The sequence below is a fragment of the Pongo pygmaeus genome, chromosome 16 (assembly GCF_028885625.2).
Source record: "Pongo pygmaeus isolate AG05252 chromosome 16, NHGRI_mPonPyg2-v2.0_pri, whole genome shotgun sequence".
NCBI lineage: Eukaryota > Metazoa > Chordata > Mammalia > Primates > Hominidae > Pongo > Pongo pygmaeus.
In genome coordinates this window covers 70,005,837-70,032,835 of record NC_072389.2, presented here as the reverse complement: position 1 = coordinate 70,032,835, position 26,999 = coordinate 70,005,837, and the positions used below count along the sequence as shown (strand labels likewise).

Here is a 26,999-nt window from a genome sequence, read left to right as displayed (position 1 = left end):
AAGTGCTGGGATTACAGACGCGCCCGGCGATAATTCTCTTTTCTTTGAGACAGGGTCTCACTCTGTCGTCCAGGCTGGAGTGCAGGGGGTGATCATGGTTCACTGCAGCCTCGACCTCTCTGGCTCAAGCAATCCTCCCACCTCAGCCTCCCAAGTAGCTGGGACTACATGTGTACCACCATGCTAGGCTAATTTTTTTTTTTTTTTTAATTTCTTGGCCAGGAATGGTGGCTGATGCCTGTAATCCTAGCACTTTGGGAGGCTGAAGTGGGAGGACTGTTTGAGTCCAGGAGTTTGAGACTAGCCTGGGCAATACAGTGAAATTTTGTCTCCAAAAAAACAAAAACTTTGTAGAGACAAAGTCTCCCTACGTTGCCCATCCTAAAATGATACTTCTCAATTTACCTTTATATAGCAGTTTAAGGCTGGACGCAGTGGCTCACATCTGTAATCCCAGCACTTTGGGAGGCTGAGGCAGGTGGATCATCTGAGGCCAGGAGTTCAAGACCAGCCTGGCCAACATGGTGAAACCCCATCTCTACTAAAAATAAAAAATTAGCTGGGCATGGTGGTGTGCACCTGTAATCCCAGCTACTTGGGAGGCTGAGGCATGAGAATCACCTGAACCCGGGAGGCGGAGGTTGCAGTGAGCTGAGATTGCACAATTGTACTCCATCCTGGGTGACAGAGTGCAAAAAAAAAAAAAAAAAAAAAAAAGACTGGGCACGATGGCTCACACCTGTAATCCCAGCACTTTGGGAGGCTGAGGCGGGCGGATCACAAGGTCAGGAGATTGAGACCATCCTGGCTAACACGGTGAAACCCTGTCTCTACTAGAAATACAAAAAATTAGCCGGGTGTGGTGGCGGGCGCCTGTAGTCCCAGCTACTCGGGAGGCTGAGGCAGGAGAATGGCGTGAACCTGGGAGGCGGAGCTTGCAGTGAGCCGAGGTTGTGCCACTGCACTCCAGCCTGGGGGACAGAGGGGGATTCTGTCTCAAAAAAAAAAAAAAAAAAAGAAGAAGCTATATATTCTATTATTCACAGAAGACTTAATGTAGTACTTAATTTTAACCAATCAGTACCTAGTCAAGGTCAGCAGTGAAGGCTGTTCTATTGTGCACTAGAAAATGCAAGTACAGGCTGGGCACGGTGGCTCATGCCTGTAATCCCAGCACTTCGAGAGGCTGAGGTGGGCGGATCATGAGGTCAGGAGTTCAAGACCAGCCTGGCCAACATGGTGAAACCCCATCTCTACAAAAAATACAAAAAAAAAATTAGCCGGGCATGGTGGCGGGAGCCTGTAATCTCAGCTACTCGGGAGGCTGAGGCAGAGAATTGCTTGAACCTGGGAGGCAGAGGTTGCAGTGAGCTGAGATTGCGCCACTGCCCTCCAGCCTGGGCAACAAAGCAAAAGACTCTACCTCAAAAAAAAAAAAAAAAGAAAATGCAAGTACAGTGAACATTAAATTTTGTTTTTTTCTCTTTCTCTTTTGATTTTTGTTTTTGCTTTTGAACATATAATTTGAAGACTACAGACTTGCAGTCTATAGTCTGTTCTCCTGCAGTGATCCCTATACATTCTTGGGCTAAGACCCTAAATCCTTTTCTGCTAAAGAGGAGATAGCAGATCAAACAATCCTGATATTCAAGACTGTCTAGAAATTCCCAGTGTGTGGGAAACAGATAAATTATGCTTGAAATTTAACAAAGGAAAAAATCTCATAAGCAAAATCAATGTGCAACACAAATCACATGGCAGTGTCCATTACTGTGGCAAAGGTTTTTGCTGAATGAAGCATCTCCATTGCTCTTCCCTAAGTCTTCTCACTCTACAATCTCCTGCCTGCTTGAAATTCACATTTTCCTTCAGCAAAGCTTATTAACTCTGCAGCTGATGAGTGATGATAGAGACCTAAGTACTTCCTCTGAAGCTGACTGTATGTTTACCATAGAAGGCTGATAATCCCTCCTATTCCTGTATGGTTACAAGGTAAGCATTAGGATTTGCTTCCTAAGAATAAAGAACTTCTGTAACTACTTCCTTTCCTGAATACACTTCTTTTACCTCCTTTCACATATGCATTTCCTAAAAAGTCAGGACTTAAGTGTGTCATCTTTACTCCACTCTTTTACCTTTAAGAATATAAAAACAAGTAAGCAAACAAAATGCAAAATTAAAAAACCCCACAAATCAAATAAAGTGAACACAACAGAAAGCTAAAGCCTTTTTGTGAAACCTTAACAATCACAGATGTCAGAAGTCTTAAACAGCGATTCCTAGGCCGGCCCACAGAAGTCTATTTAACCTATAATGTGGCTGGACCAAACTGTACTAAAGAACTAATGAATCATCATTCATATTGTCAGTCCTGTGAGAAAACATGAGAATTCTAAATTGAGACATCACAAATCACATTTTGCTCTGCTGTGGCTTAGGAAGGAGGAATGGGATGATTCTCCCTGCTATAAGCCAGCTGTTCTAAAACTTTCTGGTCATGGAAATTCTTTAAAAAAATTATTATTTTAGAGACAGGGTCTTGCTCTGTCACCCAGGCCGGACTACAGTGGTGCAATCATTGCTCACTATGGCCTTGAACTCCTGGACTCAACGATCCTCCGGCCTCAGTCTCCTGAGTAGCTGGGACTATAGGCACACACCACTGCACTTGGCTATTTGTTGTTGTTGTTGTTAACTTTTAAGTTCAGGGGTACATATGCAGGTTTGTTATACAGGTAAACTGTCACAGGGGTTTGCTGTGCAGATTATTTCATCACCCAGGTATTAAGCTTAGTAAATATTAGTTATTTTTCCTAATCCTCTCTTTCCTCCCACCCTCTACTCTTTTTTACTCCACTCTGAGTAGGGCCATGTCTGTTTGTTCCCCTCTAAGTGTCCATGTGTTCTCATCATTTAGCTCTCACTAATAAGCGAGAACAAGTGGTATTTGGTTTTCTGTTTCCGCGTTGGTTTGCTCAATTTTTAATTTTTAAATTTGTAAAGATGGGGGTCTCCCTATGTTGCCTAAGCTGCTCTCGAACTCCTGGGCTCAAGAGATCCTTGTGCCTTGGCCTCCCAAAGTGCTAGGATTACAGGTGTGCCATTTCACCTTGCAGGAAATTCTTAAAAACTGAGACCCTTATTATTATGATGATGATTTTTTGAGATAGCGTCTCATGCTGTCACCTAGGCTGGAGTGCAGTGGCTTGATCTCTGCCTCCTGGGTTCAAGCAATTCTCGTGCCTCAGCCTCCCGAGCAGCTGGGACTACAGGTGCATGCCACCACACTGGGCTAATTTTTGCATTTTTAGTAGAGACGAGGTTTTACCGTGTTAGCCAGGCTGGTCTTGAACTCCTAACCTCAAGTGATCCACCCGCCTCGGCCTCCCAAAGTGCTGGGATTACAGGTGTGAGCCACCACACCTGGCCTTATTTTTTTCATTTACTTAACATATTTTCCCCCTCTCATACCTAGTCCCATAAAAAAAAATGAGAACCTTAAAGATCTTTGGTTTATGTAGGCTATATCTCCCTTGATATTTAACATATTAGAAATTAAAATGAGGCCACACACCGTGGGTCACACCTGTAATCCCAGCACTTTGGGAGCCCGAGGCGGGTGGATCACCTGAGGTCAGGAGTTCAAGACCAGCCTGGACAACATGATGAAACCCCGTCTCTACAAAAAAATATGGCTGGGCGCGGTGGCTCACGCCTGTAATCCCAGCACTTTGGGAGGCCGAGGAGGGCGGATCATGAGGTCAGGAGATCGAGACCATCCTGGCTAACACGGTGAAACCCCATCTCTACTAAAAAACAAACAAACAAACAAACAAAAAACCCAAAAATTAGCCTCCTAGATACTCGAGAGGCTGAGGCATGACAATTGCTTGAACCCGGGAAGCAGAGGTTGCAGTGAGCCGAGACTGCACCACTGCACTCCAGCCTGGGCGACAGAGTGATAAGAAAGAAAAGAAAGGAAAAGAAAGGACAAGAAAGAAAGACAGAAAGAAAGACAGCAAGAAAGAAAGAAAAGAAAGAAAAAGAAGGAAAGAAAGAAGGAAAAATTAAAACTAAAACATGCAAGTAACAGGGCTGGGTGTGGTAGCTCACGCCTATCATCTCAGCACTTTGGGAGCCTGAGCTGGGTAGAATGCTTTAGCCCAGGATTTCCAGACCTGCAGGGGCAATATAGAAAGACCTCATCTTCAAAAATAAAAAAAATTAGCTGGGCATGGTTGCACATGCCTGTTGTCCCAGCTACTTAGGAGGCTGAGGTGGGAGGATCGCTTGGGCCCAGGAGGTTGAGGCTGCAGTAGGCCATGATCATGCGACCGCATTCCAGCCTGGGGGACAAAGTGAGATGCTGTATCAAAAAAATAAACACACACACACACACGCACGCATGCACACACACACATATAACAATTTTGAAATAAAATTAGAGACAAAGAGAACAGATTGGCAGCTGCCAAGGATTAGGGGTGGGCAGGGGAAGGTGGAAGAAAGGTAAATGTAATTGTAAATAGTCAACACAAGAGATCCTTACGGTGATGCAACTGTTCTGTATCTTGACTGGGTGGTGGATACATGAACTTATACATGGGACAAAACTGTATGGAACTACACACACCCAAAAAAACACACAAATGAGTACGAGTAAACGGGGGAAATCTGAACAAAATAAATGAATGCATCAATATTACCATCCCAGTTGCAATATTGTACTAGAGTTCCGCAAGATATTATCATTAGGGAAATCCAGGAAAAGGGTACATGGTACATGAGATTACTGTAGTATTTATTACAAATACAATTACATTAAAATAAAAAGATTAAAAAAAAGTTAAGAACCCCAAAGAACTTTTATTTATGTGGGATAAATCAACTGATGTTTACCAGACTAGAATTAAAATAAGAAATAATTTGGCCAAGCGTAGTGGCTCAGACTTGTAATCTTAGCACTTTGGGAGGCCAAGGCGGGCAGACTGCCTGAGGTCAGGAGTTCAAGACTAGCCTGACCAATATGGTGAACCCATCTCTTCTAAAATTACAAAAATTAGCCGGGCATGTTGGCGCATGCCTGTAATCCCAGCTACTCAGGAAGCTGAGGCAGAAGAATTGCTTGAATCCAGAAGGCGGGGGTTGCAGTGAGCCGAGATCCCACCACCCTACTCTAGCCTGGGCAACAGAATGAGACTCTTGTCTCAAAAAAAAAAAAAAAATAAATAGAAAGAAAGAAAAAAGAAAACATTTAAGGCCAGGCGCAGTGGATGACACTTGTAATCCCAGCACTTTGGGGGGCCAAGGAAGGTGGATCACCTAAGTTCAGGAGTTCAAGACCAGCCTGGCCAACATGGTGAGACCCCGTCAGTACTAAAAATACAAAAATTAGCCAGGTGTGGTGGCAGATGCCTGTAATTCCAGCTACTCGGGAGGTTGAGGCAACAGAATCACTTGAACCTAGGAGGCGGAGGTTGCAGTGAGCTGAGATCGCGCCACTGCACTCCAGCCTGGGCAACAGAGTGAGATTCTGTCTCCAAAAAATGAAAGAAAGAAAGAAAGAAAGAAAGAAAGAAAGAAAGAACGAAAGAAAGAACGAAAGAAAGAACGAAAGAAAGAAAGAAAGAAAGAAAGAGAGAGAGAGAGAGAGAGAGAGAGAAAGAAACAAAGAAAGAAAGAAAGAAAGAAAGAAAGTATGCCTTAAGTTAGTTAAAATAACATAAAAAACCTGTTAAATATTAACATATATTATTTTCAATGTCTGGTTTAATAGAAGACAGCTGGATTCTCCATTCAATCTGTTGGTGAAATGTTTTGGTTGAAGTATAAAGAAAATCAACCTTACATAGAATATATATGGTACAGATATATGTATGTGTGTTGTTTTACAGATGATGTATATAACGTTTGTATTTAATAGCCTTTTCAGATAATTGTGGATATTATTCCTTGATATGACACCAATAAATTCAGCAAATGATAGTTCTATTATTTATTTATTTATTTTTTACTTTATTTATTTATTTTTTTTGATGGAGTTTCACTCTTATTGCCCAGGCTGAAGTGCAATGGTGCGATCTCAGCTCACTGCAACCTCTGCCTCCCGAGTTCAAGCGATTCTCCTGCCTCAGCCTCCCGAGTAGCTGGGATTACAGGCATGTGCCACCACGCCTGGCTAATTTTGTATTTCTAATAGAGACGGGGTTTCTCCGTGTTGATCAGGCTGGTCTCAAACTCCCAACCTCAGGGTGATCCGCCAGCCTTGGTCTCCCAAAGTGCTGGGATTACAGGCATGAGCCACCACGCCCAGCCCATGCCTGGCTAATTTTTGTATTTTTTAGTAGAGACAGGGTTTCACCATGTTGGCCAGACTGATCTCGAACTCCTGACCTCAGGTGATCCTCCTGCCTCAGCCTCCCAAAGTGCTGGTATTACTGATGTAACCGTTTTAAACTATAAATGCTAATCTTGGCAGAAGTGGTAGCTCATGCCTATAATCCCAGCTCTTTGGTAGGCCAAGGTGGAAGGACTGCTTGAACTCAGGAATTTGAGGCTAGCCTGAGGAACATAGTGAGATCCTGTTTCTATAAGGTTTTTCTGTTTTTTTTTTTTTTTGAGATGGAGTCTTGCTCTGTTGCCCAGGCTGGAGTGCAGTGGCATGGTCTCGGCTCACTGCAACCTCTGCCTCCTGGTTCAAGTGATTCTCGTGCCTCAGCCTCCCAAGTAGCTGGGATTACAGGCGCCTGCTACTACGCCCAGCTAAAGTTTTGTATTTTTAGTAGAGATGGGGTTTCACCATGTTGGCCAAATTGATCTTGAACTCCTGCGCTTGCCTCAGCCTCTCAAAGTGCTGAAATTACAGGCATGAGCCACCGCACCCGGCCTACAAAAAGTTTTAACATTAGCCCGGCATGGTGATGGGTCCTTGTAGACCCGTAAGGCTGAGGCAGGAGGATTGCTTGAGCCCAGGAGGTTGAGGCTGCAGTCAGCCATGACTGTGCCACTGCACTCCAGCCTGGGTGACAGAGTGAGACTCTATCCCCAAAATAAATATATAAATAAATACATTTAAAATGCTAATCTTGCTAAAAGACAGACTGGTTGAAATCTCAGCTCTAAGGCCAGGAGCGGTGGCTCACGCCTGTAATCCCAGCACTTTGGGAGGCCGAGGCGGGTGGATCACGAGGTCAGGAGATCGAGACCATCCTGGCTAACACAGTGAAACCCCGTCTCTACTAAAAATACAAAAAAAAAAAAAATTAGCCAGGCGTGGTGGCAGGCGCCTGTAGTCCCAGCTACTTGGGAGGCTGAGGCAGGAGAATCAGTTGAACCTGGGAGGCGGAGCTTGCAGTGAGAAGAGATTGCGCCACTGCACTCCAGCCTGGGCGACAGAGCGAGACTCCGTCTCAAAAAAAAAAAAAAAAAAAAAGAAAAAGAAAAAAAAAAAAAGAAATCTCAGCTCTATTACTTAACAGCTGGTTGACCACTAATAACATTATGCAATCGTTCTGAGCCTCAGTTTCCTCTTCTGTAAAATAAAACCATCAAAGTTACCTATATTTCATAAGGTCATTGTAATGATTAACTGAATGTAAAGTGTTCAGTGTACAGTGCCTAGCTATATACAGTAAAAGTTCAAAAAATATTAGACAATAATAATGGTAATGGTAGTATCTTGTTAACTTAACTCCACCTTTCTAGTGTCTTGCAACATTGTTAATCTCTATTCAGATTTCCAGGCTTGAGATATCCAGCTGTAGTGGTTCATGGTGGTACAGTTGTGGCTTTTTATCATGCTTTCCCTCTCTTCTTCTAGCAGGGGAATCTCTATTACCTTTGGGAAATACATTCCTTCACCTCACTGCAGTATAGGAGTGGGCAGATCTACCAAAACTACATGAAGTAGGTTATATACAGGTTATACTGTTTCCTTCTTCCTTTGGTACCTTAAGCTAGAAGGACTAATAAAATCTGAAGCTGCCAGAGGCCATTTTGCCAGACTCACAAAGAAAACTTCCCTAAGAATAAAGCCAAATTAGGCCGGCCGCGGTGGCTTATGCCTGTAATCCCAGCACTTTGGTAGGCTGAGGTGGGCGGATCACGAGGTGGAGATCGAGACCATCCTGGCTAACACGGTGAAACCCCGTCTCTACTAAAAATACAAAAAATTAGCTGGGCGTGGTGGTGGGCACCTGGAATCCCAGCTACTCAGGAGGCTGAGGCAGAAGAATGGCGTGAACCTGGGAGGTGGAGTTTGCAGTGAGCCGAGATCACACCACTGCACTCCAGCCTGGGCGATAGAGCAAGGCTCCGTCTCAAGAAAAAAAATAAATAAATAAATAAAATAAAATAAAGCCAAATTAGGGGAAAGCAGAATGGAGGTAAGCAAAGACAGAACCCTGATGGGATTATTTGAGACCCTGCCTAAACTAATAAACTCCATTCCTGGGAATCTATAAATTCTTTGTTTGCTTAAACTAGCTTGAGCCAGATTTCTATCATAACTGAAAAAGTCCTGACCACTACATTACCCACAAATTTATACGCGTACATTTTAGTCACTGACGTTATAATACAAATGTTGAACAAGAATGGACCAAAGGCAAGAGTCCTGTGGTATACCACCTCTATCCTAGCTGACAAACATCTAGTCATCTATAATCTTTAAATATAGCTCTTCAGTCAGCTATAAAATCACCCAACTGTATCACCATCCAGTCCACATTTCATCAACGTGTCATCAAGAATATCATAAAAGGCTTTTTCAAATACCTTGAAGAAATCAAGGCACTCTAATCTACCCACCTAACAACTCTATTGGGGGAAAAGGGGGAGAGAGAGGAAGCAGTTTAGTAAGCCTTACTTTAGAACTTAATTTGGTTCCTAGTAAGCATTCTTTTTCCGGATTCCTTTCAGCGACATTAAATACTTACTATGGTGTAACCATTATACTATACTAAGTGAGAAATATAATATGATCCCTGTCCCAAGGTTGGGTGAGGTAAACAAATGTGAACAAGTAATTAAAGTAATGTCATAAAGAATGCAAAAGAGGTAAGTATAAAAGGAGCAGAATCATTTGTGTCTACCTGGGGGAGAGGCAGGTGACATTTCAGCCTAATCTTTTTTTTTTTTTTTTTTTGAGACAGAGTCTCACTCTGTCGCCCAGGCTGGAGTGCAGTGGCGCGATCTTGGCTTACTGCAACCTCTACCTCCCGGGTTCAAGCAATTCTCTGTCTCAGCCTTCCGAGTAGTTGGGATTACAGGTGCCTGCCAGCATGCCTGGCTATTTTTTTTTTATTTTTAGTAAAGATGGGCTTCACCATCTTGGCCAGGCTGGTCTCAAACTCCTGACCTCGTGATCTACCTGCCTCAGCCTCCCAAAGTGCTGGGATTACAGGCGTGAGCCACCACGCCCGGCTTCAGCTAAATCTTAAGGGATAAATTCAACAGAGGAAAAAGAAAAGAGTTGATTATTTTAGTCAGGTGCAATAGAGGCCACAATAGTTTGGCATAAAGGGGTTGGAGGGAGTGGTGGCAGATTACTTGTCATGATAAAGAAAGGCACCGTGGGCCAGGTGCAGTGGCTCACGCCTGTAATCCCAGTACTTTGGGAGGCCGAGGCAGGCGGATCACCTGAGGTCAGGAGTTCGAGACTAGCCTGGGCAACATGGAGAAACCCCATCTCTACTAAAAATACAAAATAGCCAGGTGTGGTGGCGGGAGCCTGTAATCCCAGCTACTTGGGAGGCTGAGGCAGAAGAATTGCTTGAACCTGGGAGGCGGAGGTTGCAATGAGCTGAGATCATGCCACTGCACTCCAGCCTGGGTGACAAGAGCAAGATTCCATCTCAAAAAAAAAAAAAAAAAGGACTTGGACTCAGTGACTGACTCAAGTCAAGGAGGTAAGAAAAATCTGGGCTGACTTCAAGATTTCTGATGCCATTATCTCAGAAAGGAGATGCAAGAACACAACAGTAGCAACAGCAACAATGGCAAATTATTGGTGGAATAAAAGCGAGAAAGCAAGTTCAACTTTAGGTGTGAGTTTTAAATAGGCAGCTGGATGCAAAGGATGGGAACTCAGAAGAAAAGTCAGGGCAGTGCCAGGCACGGCAGCTCATGCCTGTAATCCCAGCACTTTGGGAGGCCGAAGTGGGTGGATCACAAGGTCAGGAGATCGAGACCATCCTGGCTAACACAGTGAAACCCCGTCTCTACTAAAAATACAAAAAAAAAAAAAAAAAAAAATTAGCCCGGAGTGGTGGCGGGCGCCTGGAGTCCCAGCTACTCGGGAGGCTGAGTCAAGAGAATGGTGTGAACCCAGGAGGCAGAGCTTGCAGTGAGCTGAGATCGCGCCACTGCACTCCAGCCTGGGTGACAGAGCAAGACTCTGTCTCAAAAAAAAAAGAAAAAAGAAAAGTCAGGGCAGTAGTTAATAGAAGTCATGAGCTTGCTGGGTAAGACAGCCTGAGGAGACTGGAGAGAAAAAAGAAGGCAATCTGAGAGAACCCAAGGAACATCAACATTTAAATGAGTAAATCCAGGAAGAAAAGACCACAAAGAAGTCTGAAAATGATAATCATCATAACGATAAAAGCAAACTTTAATTTATTGCTTACTGTGTGTGTCCCAGCACTTTTCAAAGCATTTTATGTGCATTTCACTTATTCCTTAAAACTACCCTCTGGGGTAATTACTACTAGTAATCTGCTTTTAAAGATGAATTATCAAGGCTAGAGGGGATAGATAACTAACCTGGCCAAGGTTACTACTAAGTGATGACACTGGGATTCAAACTCAGACAATTTGGTGCCAGAACTCATACAGTACTAAAGAATTAAGAACCAAAACTGAACACTGTCACAAGAAGTCAAGGGGAAATGAAGTTTAAAGAAGAAAATGGGGTAGTGTTAAAGAAACTTAGCAAGAAGTTCTAGTTGCATAAAAAAGTAGGGCCCAAAGGCTAAACTGTCCTGGGTAAAGAAAAGCATGTGAGGTGAAGGGAAGATAATTAGAATTTATTGCATGCCTACTGTGTGCCAGGAGTTCTACATGTTATCTTATTAAATCTCATAACACTCCTTTGAAGTAAATGATAGCTTTTTTGATAGAAAATAAACAGAGCTGCAGGAAGGTTAACTGACTTGCCTGCAATTACCTAGTTATTAAGTGACAGGGTCAGGATTTGAACCAATGTATGCCTGACTTTGACGCTTATTCTCTTTTCCATTATACTATGCTACTGCAAAGAAGCTTAGAAGGCCAAGGAAGGAGAGAACAAGTAGTTCACAAGTGATTTGTTTAGATCCTGTTCTAGGATTTTGCTGAAGATCACTGTTAAGCACCATGTATGGTCTGCAATTTTGAAAATTTGAACGTTTGCCTATCTGTAGTCTTCTGGTATGCTCCCATTTAGCAGAATACTCTAGACAATAGGATCACTGTGTGAAAATTCTTCTCAAATATGATTAATTTGGACTTAAATGTTTGAGTTCAATAAAACTCAAGGTGCTATGTCAGACAGAAAAGAGGGTACTTGTTATTTAGTAGTCCTCTGCTTAAGCACATTCATCTTTTGTAAAAAGGACAATGAAAGGTTGTTCAATAATTTTATTTATTTTTAGATCTTGATTTGCACATTAATTTTGGTAAATCCTTAGGTATGAGTCTTAGTTCTACCCTCACTAGCCCTATTACCTTCCTCAAGTGATTTAAACTTTCCACATGAGTGTGTCATCGTCTGTAAGATGGGGATTTAACTATCTTACATGGCTGTTGGGAATAGAAGAGATGAGGCCCATAGACCACTTAGCACACTGTCTGCTTCAGTTCATGCTCAATAAATGCGATAACAATTTATTTGTCTCCTTCCTCAGCCTCATCGTCCACTAATGCTCTCCTCCCACTTTATGCTCTAGGTTTCATGGGAAGAAAGGGCTTTATTGTAAAATAATATTATTTTACATAAAAAATTAATGGCAATGTTCAACTAGAGTGGTGGCATCAGGAACAAGAGGGCCAAATCACAGGACTTGGCAACCTGTTGGGTAAGGAAGAGGCATAACACAGAGGACTGTGTGGGGAACAAATGGGAGAAGGTGATGGCTGAACTGCATAAGCTGCATCATAAAATGGCTCTGATTTTTCAGTACAAATATACTCTGAAGCAGAACTGAAATCATAAAGCAGTCAAGCCTTGATAAACTAAATTTCGCTCTACAACGACTCCTTAGAGCAAACCTCTTCTAAAACAGACCAACAAAACCCAAAATGCCAAATAACAAAGACTATATAAATTTAGAATTTTGTAGAACATACTTAACATATAGAGCTTATAAAAATTAAGAGAGGCAATTAATTTTTCTTTTTTTTCTTTCTTTCCCTTCCTTTCTTCCTTCCTCCCTCTTCTCCCGCCCCCACCTCCCCATCCGTGCTTTCGTGCTTTCCTCCTCCTCCTCCTCCTCCCCCTCCCCTCCCCCTCCCCCTCCTCCTCTTCTTCTTTTCTTCCTTCCTTCCTTCCTTCCTTCCTTCCTTCCTTCCTTTCTTTCTTTTCTTTCTTTCTTTTCTGAGATGGGATCTTGCTCTGTTACCCAAGCTGGGGTACAGTGGCACAATCTTGGCTCACTGCAAACTCTGCCTCCCCGGTTTAAGTGATTCTTGTGCCTCAGCCTTCGAGGAGCTGGGACTACAGGTGTGCTGCCACCACACCTGGCTAATTTTTCTTTTTTTTTTTTCTTTTTTTGAGACACAGCCTCACACTGTCGCCCAGGCTGGAGTGCAGTGGCGCATTCTCTGCTCACTGCAACCTCTGCCTCCTGGGTTCACGCCATTCTCCTGCCTCAGCCTCCTGAGTAGCTGGGACTACAGGTGCCTGCCACCATGCTCGGCTAATTTTTTGTATTTTTAGTAGAGACAGGGTTTCACCGTGTTAGCCAGGATGGTCTCGATCTCCTGACCTCGTGATCCGCCAGCCTTGGCCTCCCAAAGTGCTGGGATTATAGGCATGAGCCACCGCACCTGGCTAATTTTTCTATTTTTAGAGATGGGGTTTCGCTGTGTTGGCCAGGCTCGTCTTGAACTCCTGGACTTATCTGCCCGCCTTGGCCTCCCAAACTGTTGGGACCACAGGCATGAGCCACCGTGCCTGGCCACAGTTTCATTTTAGATTAGATTAATTGGCAAACAAATAATAATAGAAGTGAACAAAGGACTGCAAGTATCCTGCCCAGGGAATAACTGCCAGAGGGAATAGAGATGACTTAATGCTGGAGTGGACCTAAAGAATAAGTAGTAGTTTCCCAAGAAAAGAAGAAAGCATATTCCAGGCAGAAGGAACAGCCTCTTCAAAGGCACACAGGCATGAACAAACACAATGTATTTAAAGAACAACAAGCTGCTTGGTTTGGTTAAAGAGTACAGGGAGAGTTAAATTGGGACTTAACCTTGCAGGTATTAAGAAGCCACTGAGGAATGAAAGAAAGGGTATGATGCTATTGTATTTGTATATCCAAAGGTAAAATTAATACAAGGAGGAGAGTAAACTAGAGAGATTGAAAAGGAGGGCTCCTAGGAATAAAAACATAAGTAAGAATGATCAGAAGTAGGGGGATAAAGGGAAGAACCCAAGAGACATGCAGGACCTATAAGCAGTTTGACTTTGCAAGGCGTCAGACATGTAGGTAATCAGTAAAGGAATTAGGTATGATTAGAATTTCTGATTAAGATGGCTGCGAGATGATTTATTGCACAAATATTTACTGAGCAACTAATACATGCCAGGCCCTAGTCTAGGCACTGAGAATACAGCTATGAACAAACAGACAAATATCTCAGTCTTTGGAGCTTAAATCTAAGTGAATGATAGTCCATCACTGAAAGAAAAAGAAAAAAAACAGCTTTGGTTTTGGTTTGGAGGGAGGGTGCAGAGATTAATGCAATTAGGTGTTTTTAAAATTTTTTACTTTTTTGTTTGATATCTTCTCAAAAACCAACCAACCAAACAAACAAACAAAAAAAACAAACCACCACAAAATAACTTTTTTTTTTACTTTGCTCAGTTGCCAGCACTACAGGAAAGAGAAGCCTGGAAGTACATTATGGGAAAAGAAGTAGATAGGTCTTCAGTGTAAAATCTGAAGGGGTCATGTGAGTATTTTTAAGGATTCAATAATATACATAAACACAAGTAAAAACACAGTATATTTCCCATCTATTTGGCAAAGATGAGAGAGTTGAACATATCCCAGTTGGTAAGAGTATGTAAAAACAATAGGGACTCTTATGCAGTAGTTGGTGCCCTCTCTAGAGGGCGGTTTGGTAATATGTATCAAAATATAAAATGCACATGTTCTTTTGTCCCAAAATTCAATTTCTAGAATTTGTATCAAGAAGATAACAGGATATATATATATACACAAAGATGTATGATGGACAGTTTTCTTCAATGTTGTTTTTAATAGCAAAACCAAAAAATAAAAACCACAAAACCAGAAACAATCTATATGTCCATCATAGCATAGATCCCTATCTACATCAACGACATATCTACAACATATTTTTCAGTGAATTAAAGGAAAAAGGAGTATGATGCAGCATGTACTATATTGGCCCATTAATGTTAAATTTAACTCTATTTTTTGTTTGAGAAGTGTTAAAAAATTAAAAAATTAAAGATAAATAAAAATAAATTGATCTATACGTAAGTATATACAACTCATAAAATGCATAGATCAGCAGACAGAGGCTGGATGTGGTGTCTCATGCCTGTAGTCCCAGCACTTTTGGAGGCTGAAGCAGGTGGATCACTTGAGGCCAGGGGTCTGAGACCAGCATGGACAACATGGTGAAAACCCGTCTCTATCAAAAATACAAAAAATTAGCCAGGCGTGGTGGTGCATACCTGTAATCCCAGGTACTTGGGTGGCTGAGGCACAAGAATCGCTTGAATCCGGGAGGCAGAGTTTGCAGTGAGCTGAGACTGTGCCACTGCACTCCAGCCTGGGTGACAGAGCAAGACTGTCTCAAAACAAAACAAAGCAGATAGAATTAGAGGTTTAGATCTGGAAGGATGTTCTAGCCATCATGTCTATAGTAATATTCTAGATGATTTTAACTTTCTCTTATGTTTTTTGGCATTTAATTTTTCATTACATTGATAATTTTTCTAGTTTAAAATGCTCTTTTTATTTTGAAAGAAAAGGAAGGAATATTTATATACATAGTGAAGGCTTACTATAAGGGTAGGGTAGGTAAGGGAAGAGATTGAGAATAGTGTGACATATAAGTAGATGGGGGAGGCAGAAGGGTAAGGACATTAAGTCAGAAGATCCACTGCACAGGTCACTGGGTGGTCCTGTGAGCTGGGGATGGGGCAGTATCTCTGTGACCTTCCTAGAGCAGATAGATATTCATAACCTAAAGATAGCCTGTATTCATTTGATTCTGGTTGTCTAGAACCAAGCAGCATCTTCCACATTTATGCAAATATGCAAGATCTTTGTTGAGAAATAAACAACAATATCAAACCCCTCTCTGTGGCAACCAGAATCCTATCTGGAACAGGGCCAGAAAAAGCCATGTTTTCAGCACTTCAGAGAAACTGCCGCTGCTGCTTATCAAATTAAAATGCAAAGCAGATCACTCCAGTGTCACTGGGAACTGTCAGAAAGGGATTATGGTTCCCACCCCAAGGATGCAGGTCAGCTAAACAATACCCATCTTCCTGTGCTGAGAAGGAGAGAGAAGGAGGAGAAAGATTAGGCTTGTTTCCAAATAGCAGTCCCTCCTGCTTGTTACCGTGGTAACCTCCTTTCCCTGAGCTGCTCTCATTTGTCTCTCTCTGCCTGACCTTCATGTTGCTTTGACAGTAACTGAGGAGGAAAAGGTGCCCGTCTGCCAGCTAAGCACTCAAGCTGAGGGCACTGAGCAAGAAAAAGAGGCACTCAAAGTCCCTCTCATTCTAGACTTTAAACTGTGACCTCAGAGTGATGAGAGTCCTGAAAGAGGTTTCTGGTGGCCCTTGTCATTCCATCCTTCCTCCCCTGTGCTCAGGGCCATCTCATTTCTTTGATATACCCTTTAAGTGTCAGGAATCTGGTCAGAGTCAAGTGGGTAGGTGAGAAGTCACAGAGAAGAGAAAAAACAAGGCATGACAAGCTGAAGAACAGGGATAATAAAATATTAATTCAAAATTGCCTGAGACAACTGTCAGCATAGCAGTTAAGTACAGCTTTTAGTTTCCCTTTCTCTTCAGGATTTGTGCCGTATTTTCAGTCAGTAGAGGTGTAAGGGCAATTAAGGTACTTGGGGCAGGGCTGGTGAAAGGGTGCAAATAGTGCTTTTTAATGTTTTTCAAGCCTAGGATAACACAGAACCCAACCATTTAACAAATAATTATCGAGTACTTCTTATGTGTGGCTCCTATGTTATACACACTGAGTATAGGTGGTAAATGAAAGGGACTGGTAAGTAAATACAAATTAGATATAAATTAGAAACTGCTATTAGAAAACAAATAGGTCATGTGATAAGAGAATAATGAGAAGGGAGCTACCTTGGGTAATCAGAGATGGCATCTCTAAGGCTGGATTTAAACTGAGGCCCGAAACATGAGAAGGAGCCATCCATGTGAAGAGCCAAGGGATAAGCACTATAGGCAGAGGGAACAGCATATGCAAACTCCTAAGGCAAGAAAGAGCTTGGCATAGAACACGGTGGCTCACGCCTGTAATCTCAGCACTTTGGGAGGCTCAGGTGGCCGGATCACAAGGTCAGGAGTTCGAGACTAGCCTGGCCAATATGGAGAAACCCCATCTCTACTAAAAATACAAAAAAATTAGCCGGGCATGGTGGTGCATGCCTGTAATCCCAGCTACTCCGGAGACTGAGTCAGGAGAATTGCTTGAACCTGAGAGGCAGAGGGTGCAGTGAGCTGAGATCGCACCACTGCACTTTAGCCTGGGGCAACAGAGCAAGACTCCGTCTCCAAAAGAAAAGAAAAAGAGCTTGGCATATATTTATATATTTGAGGTCCATATTTCATTTCATATTACTAGACACACCATGGAAAAACAAGTCTGCTGATTCTAGAAGCTCAGGAGGCTGAGGGAATGGGCAACATTAAAACAGCTAGCCAAATGTTATCCAGTGATTTCACAAATAATTTATTTATTAAGCTACCAATCATGAAGATACTATGATCTATGGACAGCCCACTTATCCAAAGTCTGAGAAAAATAAGAGCTATGATGGTGGGGTCAGTTTTCTGTCAATAGCAGTCACTGTCATTCCAAATGACACTTACCATGAGAGCAGGGCTGATTTCCATTACTTAAATGGCATCCTCAAACCCATTTAAGACTTTACCCCAAACCTCCTTAAAGTGATTTACACATTGGAGTAATTATCTTATAAAGGAGGTGGGAAGGGGCCAGGTTTTAGTCCCAGTTTTTTTACCATTTATCTGAATAACCTTAAGTAAGTCACTTCACTTCTCCAAATTTCAAGACATGAGGTAGTTGGATATTATGACCCCTACAATATCCCTAAGGATACTGTATTAGGACTCGTTCAGCTAGAAATGATAGAAAAACCACTGCCAACCTGACTTAAAAAGAGAATTCAGTGGCTCTCGTGTAACTGAAAAAGTCCATATCAGACATGGCCTGATGTAGGGGCTCAAATGATGTCTTGGGGCCCAATTTCAAACCCTCCCTCTCTTGGTGTTTTCTCTGGCATAGCTGCATTGTCAGCCAGGATCTTCTCCTAGGTGGCAAGGTGGCTGTAGCACTTCAATTTTTTTTTTTTTTTTTTTTTTTTTTGAGACGAAGTCTTCCTCTGTCACCCAGGCTGGAGTGCAGTGGCATGATCTCAGCTCACTGCAACCTCTGCCTCCCGGGTTCAAGTGATTCTCCTGCCTCAGCCTCCCGAGTAGCTGGCATTTCAGATGCCCACCACCACGCCCAGCTAATTTTTGGTATTTTTAGTAGAGACGGGGTTTCACCATGTTGGCCAGGCTGGTCTCAAACTCCTGACCTCAGGTGATCCACCTGTCTTAGCCTCCCAAAGTACTGAGATTACAGGCATGAGCCACCACGCCCATCCCAAATTTTATAAACTCACAGCTCCAAACCCAGTAGAAAGAGACACATTCTTTTCTAATCACACTAACAAAAATCCTTATAGTCATTCTGATTGGACCAGCTTCTGGAGTTTAAAATCAATGACCCTCAAAATCTTTACATTTTGTGACCAGGCGCAGTGGCTCATGCCTGTAATCCCAGCACTTTGGGAGGCTGAGGCAGGCAGACTGCTTGAGCTCAGGAGTTAGAGACCAGGCTGGGCAACATGGTGAAACCCGGTCTTCAACAAAAATACAAAAAAAAAAAAAAAAAAAAAAAAATTAGCCAGACTAAAAAAAATTACTGAGGTGGCTGAGGTGAGAGGATCACCTGAGCTCAGGAAGTGGAGGTTGCAGTGAGCTGAGAGCACGCCACTGCACTCCAGCCTGAGTGACAGAGTGAGACCCCACGTCAAAAAAAAAAAAAAAAAAAAATTTTTGAGCATATGTTCTCCAAGTCTTTGCCTTTTCTGGTTTTAATTTAAAACAAACAAACAAAAAAACAAAACAAAACATAGCGCATATGTAGTTTTTGTCTGCCCAGAATCCCTCTTTTCTGCAGAAAACTGCCTTACTCCCACTCCATGTGTTCCTAGTAAGATAACAATTACAGTGCCCTTTCAGCTACCTGGCTCTGGGAGTGGGTTCAGTATCAACCTATTCTTTCAGTTCTTCTAAAGTAAACTGCTGATGGAATATTTCTTTAGTCTTTCAAGAGGGCAGAGCCATGCTTCTTCCTTAATATGTGTGTTCATGATATAAAACCCTTCAAATCTCTCCTAATCTTAAAAGTATTAAATGTTTACATCTTCCTCAAACATAATACTTGATTGACAGTCAAGGAGTTCCAACACAAAACTATTAATATGGCGAGACAGCAAACACTAACTCTTCTTATCCACTCAATTATACTATGAAATGAGTTATGGTTGAATCATCAGAATGTTCTGGAATGGCCGGGTACAGTGGCTTACACCTGTAATCCCAGCACTGTAGGAGGCCAAGGCGGGTGGATCACTTGAGTCTAGGAGTTTGAGACCAGCCTGGGCAACATGGTGAAACCCTGTATCTACAAAAAAAATGTAAAACATTAGCCAGGTGTAGTGGTACGCACCTGTAGTCCCAGCTACTGGGGAAGCTGAGGTGGGAGGATTATGTGAGTCTGGGAGGCGGAAGTTGCAGTGAGCTGTGATTGCACACTCCAGCCTGACGAGAGAACAAGACCCTGTCTCAAAAACAATAAAGAGAACATTCTGGATGACTCTTATTTCTCCTAGAACAACTAGATTTTTCAGACTATGAAAGATTATCAGAATTTTACTGCATCATGAACGTTTTTGTGTCAATTAGCTATAACTTAAAACATTATTTTTATTTTATTTATTTATGTAATTTTTTGAGACAAGGGTCTTGCTCTGTTGCCCAGGCTGGGGTGCAGTGGCACAATCCCAGCTCACTGCAACTTTTGCCTCCTAGATTCAAGCGATTCTCCTGCGTCAGCCTCCCAAGCAGCTGGTATTTCAGATGCCCGGCTAATTTTTTTTTTTTTAAGTAGAGATGGGGTTTCATCATGTTGGCCAGTCTGGTCTTGAACTCCTGACCACAGGTGATCTGCCTGCTTTGGCCTCCCAGAATGCTGGGATTGCAGGCCTCGTGAGCCACCATGCCTGGCCAACTTAAAACATAATTTTAAATGCTTGAACAGAATTATTACCATTATTATTTTTTTGAGACAGAGTCTCACTCTGTCATGCAGGCTGGGGTGTAGTGGCGAGATCCCAGCTCACTGCAGCCTCCACCTTCTGGGTTGAAGCAATTCTCGTGCCTTAGCCTCTCAAGTAGCTGGGATTACAGGCACCTGCCACCAGAGCTGGCTAATTTTTTTGTATTTTTAGTAGAGATAGGGTTTCACCAAGTTGGCCAGACTGGTCTCAAATTCTTGGCCCCAAATGATCCATCTGCCTTGGCCTCCCAAAGTGCTGGGATTACAGGCATGAGCCACCATGCCCAGCCGAATAGAATTATTTTGAACAAACCAACCACGATTCATTTGACCAATTAACTATAGATGGATATTTAGGTTGTCCTAATTTTCACTTGTATAAACAAGGCTGAGAGAAATATCTTCTTTTTTTTTTTTTGAGGCAGGGTCCTCCCTCTGTTGACAGGCTGGAGTGCAGTGATGTGATCACGGCTCACTACAGCCTTGACCCCCAGAGCTCCAGTGATCTACCTCAGTCTGCCAAGTAGCTGAGACCACAGGCACATTCCACCAGCTGATTAAAAAAAGCCGGTTGTGGTGGCTAACACCTACAATCCCAGCACTTTGGGAGGCCAAGGAGGGTGGATCACCTGAGGTCAGTTTGAGACCAGCCTGGCCAACATGGTGAAACCCCATCTCTACTGAAAATACAAAAATTAGCCGGGCGTGGTGGTGTGTGCCTGTGGTCCCAGCTACTTGGGAGGCTGAGGCAAGAGAATCACTTGAACCTGGTGGGCGGTAGGTCGAGATTGTGCCACTGCACTCCAGCCTAGTGACAGAGCAAGACTCTGTCTCAAAAAAAAAAAAAAAAAAAAAAAAAATTATTTTTAGTAGGGATAGGATCTCACCATGTTGCCTAGGCTGTTCTCAATCTCATGGGCTCAAGCGATCTACCCACCTCAGTCTCCCAAAGTGCTGGGATTATAGGCATGAGCCACCATGCCTGGCTGAGAGAAATATCTTTGCACCTGTTTCACTAGTTTCATAGGGTGAAGTCCTACATATAAGCAAGTAAAAGGGTATGAACATTTTAAGGCTTTTTTTAAAACATGTTTTATAGAGACAGGGTCTCGCTTTGTTGAGGAAGCTGTTTTTGTTTGTTTGTTTGTTTGTTGAGATAGAGTCTCTCTCTGTTGCCCAGGCTGGAGTGTAGTGGCGCGATCTTGGCTCACTGCAACCTCTGTCTCCTGGGTTCAAGCGATTCTCCTGCCTCAGTCAGCCTCCCGAGTAGCTGGGACTACAGGCGCGTGCCACCACACCCAGCTAATTTTTGTATTTTTAGTAGATACGGGGTTTCACCACGTTGGCCAGGATGGTCTCGCTCTCTTGACCTCATGATCCATCCGCCTTGCTCTCCCAAAATGCTGGGATTGCAGGCGTGAGCCACTGCACCTGGCCTCAGAGGCTGGTCTTGAACTCCTGGCCTCAAGCAATCCTCCCACCTCAGCCTCCCAAAGTGCTGGGATTACATGCATAAACGAGCATGCCCGGGCTTTAAGGCTTTTTGATACATACTACTCAACCAACTTCCAGGCTCTCTGGAACTTAAAGAAAACTCTATGGTATTGCCTACATTTCCAGGGTAGTTTATTTACTCTTCTCAGGACCTTTTTAAGGTATTATCAGAAATGTACAAAGTTTTCTACTTTTGAACTTATTTGTCTTTATCTTCAAGGGAAAACATTTTGTGTTTGTTTTTAATGCCAACAAACACAAAATGGTTATGGTCAGTATAACCATTACCTTGTAAACTGACATTGAAAGCTACTGCTCTTATCTTAAGGAGGTCTATATTGATTTCTGGATTCCTTTCCTGGGTTACATGACTACTTAAAACCCAGATATATATATATATGCATGTATATGTGTGTGTGTTATGTGTAGGTAAAATAAATATATATTTTCTATATATGAAGGCCAGGTGGCTCACGTGTGCAATTCCAGCACTTTGGGAGGCCGAGGTGGATGGATCATCTGAGGCCAGGAGTTCAAGACCAGCCTGGCCAACATGGCGAAACCCCAACTCTACTAATACAAAAATTAGCTGGGTGTGGTGGCACATACCTTTAATCCCAGCTATTCAGGAAGCTGAGGCAGTAGAATCACTTGAAACCAGGAAGCAGAGGTTGCAGTGAGCTGATATCGTGCCACTGCACTCTAGCCTGGGCAACAGAGCAAGACCCCCTCTCTAAAAATAAATAGAGAGCAAAAGAGAGAGAGAGATCAATTTATCCCATATGCTCTCTCCCCTACTAATATGTATGACCTTATATTTATCCATAGATAATATTAAAATAGTTCCGACCCAAAAACTTCAATACTGAGCACAATTTAAATCCCTCTTAAACCAGGACAATAAAAGGCTAGATTTCCTAGTATACAGGTTGGGAGTTCAGATTTCTAATCAGCAGGCAGTTGGCAGCCAGGAAAGATTTAAGTTCATAAATGAGGACCATGTGCAGTGTTTTTTCTTACCTTCTCCATCCAGCCCAAATTCAGCTCTTCAACTTTCTAGCAAACTTGAATAATGTTTTGCTTTAATCACAATGAGTATGATCAACCATACCACATCTAATTTTTTACCAGTATCCATTAGTCTCAATTTTCACTATCGCTTATCTGTGAATACTATCAAGAGCTTTCCAAAAGCATCGAGTTTTTCCTGCCAGATCTCTATAATCTCTTTAACTGTCTGGGTCTGTTTACAATATGTAAAAATTTTTAGCCATTTAATTTATAATTTTAATCTTATAGAAAGAAAAATCTCACAAAAAAGTATATTCCTGAGAAGCTCCATAGATGTGGACTACTTTAGGAAGAAGTAGAGGAGGGCCTTGGTTAAGAACAGATGAGATAAGGAAAGAAAGACTATTCAAATAGAAGTAAAGGGGATGAAGATAAATAGGAGATAATGATTACGACAAATGGACTTTGAAGATAGCTATCTTGGCTTTAAATAGATCCTCCACTACTGGCTGTGCAACTTTAGGCAAGTTATTTAACTTCTTTAAGCCACAATTTTCTCGTTAGTAAAATAAAAATTATGCTAGTGTGTATTGCATAGAGCTACTGCAATAATTAAATGAAATATATAAGAAGCATTTCACATTGTTGCCTGGAACATAGTCTGATAAAATCCTGCTGCTGCAGTTTCTGTTGTTATTAAATGTGCCCTAGGGATCCTCCAAAAGGGCTTCATCCACTGACCTTTATCTCAGAACTATGATTAGCCTGATATCAGTAGCTCTTTTCAGGCTAAGAACAGGTCAGAAGTTGGCTACTAAACCATCAATTAAAAAAATCAATTGAGTTCTCCTTTTTTAGCTTCTCAAGACCACCCTTATTTCAGGTTGGAACATGTCCACACAAGACAGGGACATCCTCCACAATTCCTGTACCAGTCTACACAGAGCTCCATCAGAAGAGCTAAAATGGAACTAGCTAGTGTTCATTTGAGCAATCCAGGACCAAATTCAGGAGATAAAGTCCCCAAATAACATTCTGATGTGTAAACCATCTCTCCTATTTGGGTAGCTGAGACATTTTCTTGGTTGCACTATTAAGACTGAGGGCCACAGCCAGGCGTGGTGGCTCATGCCTATAATCCCACCACTTTGGAAGGCTGAGGCAGGTGGATAACCCAAACCCGAGGTCAGGAGTTTGAGACCAGCCTGACCAATATGGTGAAACCCCATTTCTATTAAAAATACAAAATTAGCCAGACGTTGTGACACATGCCTGTAATCCCAGCTACTTGGGAAGCTGAGGCAGGAGAATTGCTTGAACCCTGGAGGCAGAGGTTGCCATTTGCCATTGCACTCCAGCCTGGGCAACAAGGGCGAAACTCCATCTCAAAAAAAAAAAAAAAAGACTACGGGCCAGGCATGGTGGTTCATGCCTGTAATTCCAGCACTATGGGAGGCTGAGGTGGGAGGACTACCAGAGCCCAGGAGTTTGAGACCAGCTTGGGCAACAAAGTGAGATACCATCTCCACAAATAACAAACAAAAAACAAGATTGAGAAAGAGGTTGCCACAATCTCTAGTAGTCTCTACAGCCTTCCTCTTCCCCTTCTTTTTTTTTTTTTTTTTTTTTTTTTTTTTTTGAGATGGAGTCTTGCTCTGTCACCCAGGATGGAGTGCAGTGGCGCGATCTTGGCTCACTGCAAGCTCCGCCTCCTGGGTTCATGTCATTCTCCTGCCTGAGCCTCCAAGTAGCTGGGACTACAGGCGCCCAGCACCACGTCCGGCTAATTTTTTTTTTTTGGTATTTTTAGTAGAGACGGGGTTTCACCATGTTGGCCAGGATGGTCTCGATCTGTTGACCTCGTGATTCACCTGCCTCGGCCTCCCAAAGTGCTGGGATTACAGGCGTGAGCCACCGCCCCCAGCCCTTTTTTTTTTTTTTTTTTTTTTTTTGAGACAGCGTCTTGCTCTGTCACCTAGGCTGGAGTACAGTGCTGTGATCTCAGCTCACTAAAACCTCTGCTCAAGTAATCCTCCTACCCCAGACACTTGAGCTGGGACTACAGGTGCATACCACCATAACTGGCTAATTAGAAAAATTTTTTTTGTAGAGACAGGGTCTCACTATGTTACTGGCTGGTCTCAAACTCCTGAGCTCAAGCAATTCTCTGGCCTCAGCCTCCCAAAGTGCTGGGATTACAGGCATGAGCCACCACACCAAGCCCTAAATCTTCTCTAAATACAAACTGGTATGACTATCAAAAGCAGCTATCCTTAACAGCACTACTATTAACTTGAGTTTTATTACCTGTATCCATCAAAATGAGAACCTCTACATTCAGACAGGCATTTTCACTGCCAAATAGGAATCTCTTCAAAATGCTAGGACTTAGATAAAAGCAGCACCTAAACCCAATGACTCTGGACTGACATCAGGCTTAGAGTCCAAGCATGATAGGTGTTGAAAAAAAAAAATCAGTTTTTTTTAAGAATGTATGTAGAGACAGAGTCTCACTATGTTGCCTAGGTTGGTCTCAAACTCCTGGCCTCAAGAGATCCTCCTGCCTCAGCCTCCCAAAGTGCTGAGATTACAGGTATAAGCCACTACACCTGGCTGAAAATCACAACTTTTGAGCCCCACAGAAATATGTGTACTACAAATACACCCAGCCTCTCACAATCATTAAAAAAAAAAAAATAAGAGCTAGCAAGAAATTAAATGAATCAAGCCAAACTGCAAGAATGGAGGGAGAGAGCATTATATATCAAAAATGTCATTTTTGCATTTCTAACAAGTACATATGACAAAAAAAAAAATGCTTCTAAACATGATTGCTTCTGATTCCACCAGTCTAAAGAGAAACTCCCAGTAAAGTTTCACTGTGATAACAAGAGAATCAATGCAGAAATATCTGTTCTTCCTCAAATTAAGGTTTTGCTTACCTGTAAATCAAAGAATTTAGTTTCTCTTCTCCTACAGAAAGAGGGAAAAAACATGAAGTCCCATTCAAGAAGTTCTCATTTCATTATAGAGACAGACCCTGACTTAATAATGGTTCAATTTATGATTTTGACTTTATCATAGTGCGAAATATACATAGAGTAGAAAACATACTTCTCACTCATGCCTGTGATCCCAGCATTTTTGGAGGGAGGATGAGGTGGGAGGACTGCTTGAGGTCAAGAGTTTGAGACCAGCCTGGGGAAGATGGCGAGCCACTTTCTCTAAAAACCAGAAACTTAGCCAGGTGTGGTGGCACATGCCTACAGTTTTAATTACTTGGGAGACTGAGGCAGGAGGATCACTTGAGCTCAGGAGCTGGAGGGTGCAGTAAGCTATGATTGTGCCACTGTACACCGGCCTGGGTGACAGAGCGAGCAAGACCCCACCTCTGAAAAATAACACTGGGGTCAGCGCAGTGGCTCACACCTGTAATTCCAGCACTTTGGGAGGTCGAGGCTGGTGGATGGCTTGAGCCCAGGAGTTCGAGACCAGCCTGGGCAACATGGCAAAACCTCATCTTTACAAAAAATATAAAAGAAATTAGGCTGGGCACGGTGGCTCAGGCCTGTAATCCCAGCACTTTGGGAGGCTGAGGCAGGCAGATCACTTGAGGTCAGAAGTTTGAGACCACCCTGGCCAACATGGTGAAACCCCGTCTCTGCTAAAAATACAAAAATTAGCCAGGTGTGGTGGCGCACACCTGTAATCCTAGCTACTCAGGAGGCTGAGGCAGGAGAATCACTTGAACCCAGGAGGTGAAGGTTGCAGTGAGATGAGATCACGCCACTGTACTCCAGCCTGGGTGACAGAGCGAGACTCCATCTCAAAAATAAAATAAAATAAAATAAAATGAAATGAAATAAAGAAATTAGTTGGGTGTGGTGGTGTATGCCTGTCCTCCCGCTACTTGGGAGGCTGAGGTAGAAGGATCTCATTGAGCCTAGGAGGTTGAGGCTGCAGTGAGCTGTGATTGAGTGAGTGAAAGCCACTGTACTCCAGCCTGGACAACAGAGTAAGACCTTATCTCAAAAAAAAAAAAAAAAAAAAAGTAAGCATATTTCTGGAAAGGAAAAGAAAAAACAAACCAAAACACCCACATGCAACAAAACACTGTACAATCGAACAAAATTATTTATTTCTTTTTTCTGAGACTAGGTCTCACTCTGTCATCCAGGCTGGAACGCAGTGGCATGATCATGGCTCACTGCAGCCTTGACCTCCTGGGTTCAAGTGATCCTCCCTCAGCAATCCTCCTGTCTCAGCTTCCCGAGTAGGTGGGACTACAGGCATATACCAACATGCCTGACTAATTTTTAAATTTTTTTGTAGAGAGGGTCTCATTATGTTGCCCCAGGCTGGTCTTGAACTCCTAGGCTCAAGTGATCCTTCCACTTTGGCCTCCCAAAGTGCTGGCATTACAAGTGTGAGCCACTGGCCTGGCCATTATTTCTTTCTTTTTTTTTTTTTTTTTTGAGACGGAGTCTCGCTCTGTTGCCCAGGCTGGAGTGCAGTGGCGCGATCTCGGCTCACTGCAAGCTCCGCCTCCCAGGTTCACGCCATTCTCCTGCCTCAGCCTCCCGAGTAGCTGGGACTACAGGCACCTGCCACCACACCCGGCTAATTTTTTGTATTTTTAGTAGAGAT

At 42.8% G+C, this 26,999-nt stretch overlaps 1 protein-coding gene and 1 long non-coding RNA gene across 4 annotated transcripts in view; one reads left to right on the top strand and one right to left on the bottom strand.

Moving 5' to 3' along the window:
• The window catches only part of ZNF609 (zinc finger protein 609), a 229,812-nt gene that overhangs the window by 74,460 nt on the left and 128,353 nt on the right, over positions 1 to 26,999 (bottom strand). The gene's annotated exons all lie outside the window — the stretch shown is intronic.
• LOC129013653 (uncharacterized) overlaps positions 1 to 26,999 on the top strand; it is a 49,771-nt gene that overhangs the window by 20,680 nt on the left and 2,092 nt on the right. The window contains exon 4 of the long non-coding RNA XR_008494050.1: positions 14,064 to 14,151. This is a non-coding gene — a long non-coding RNA (uncharacterized LOC129013653). The remainder of the gene's footprint in view (positions 1 to 14,063; positions 14,152 to 26,999) is intronic.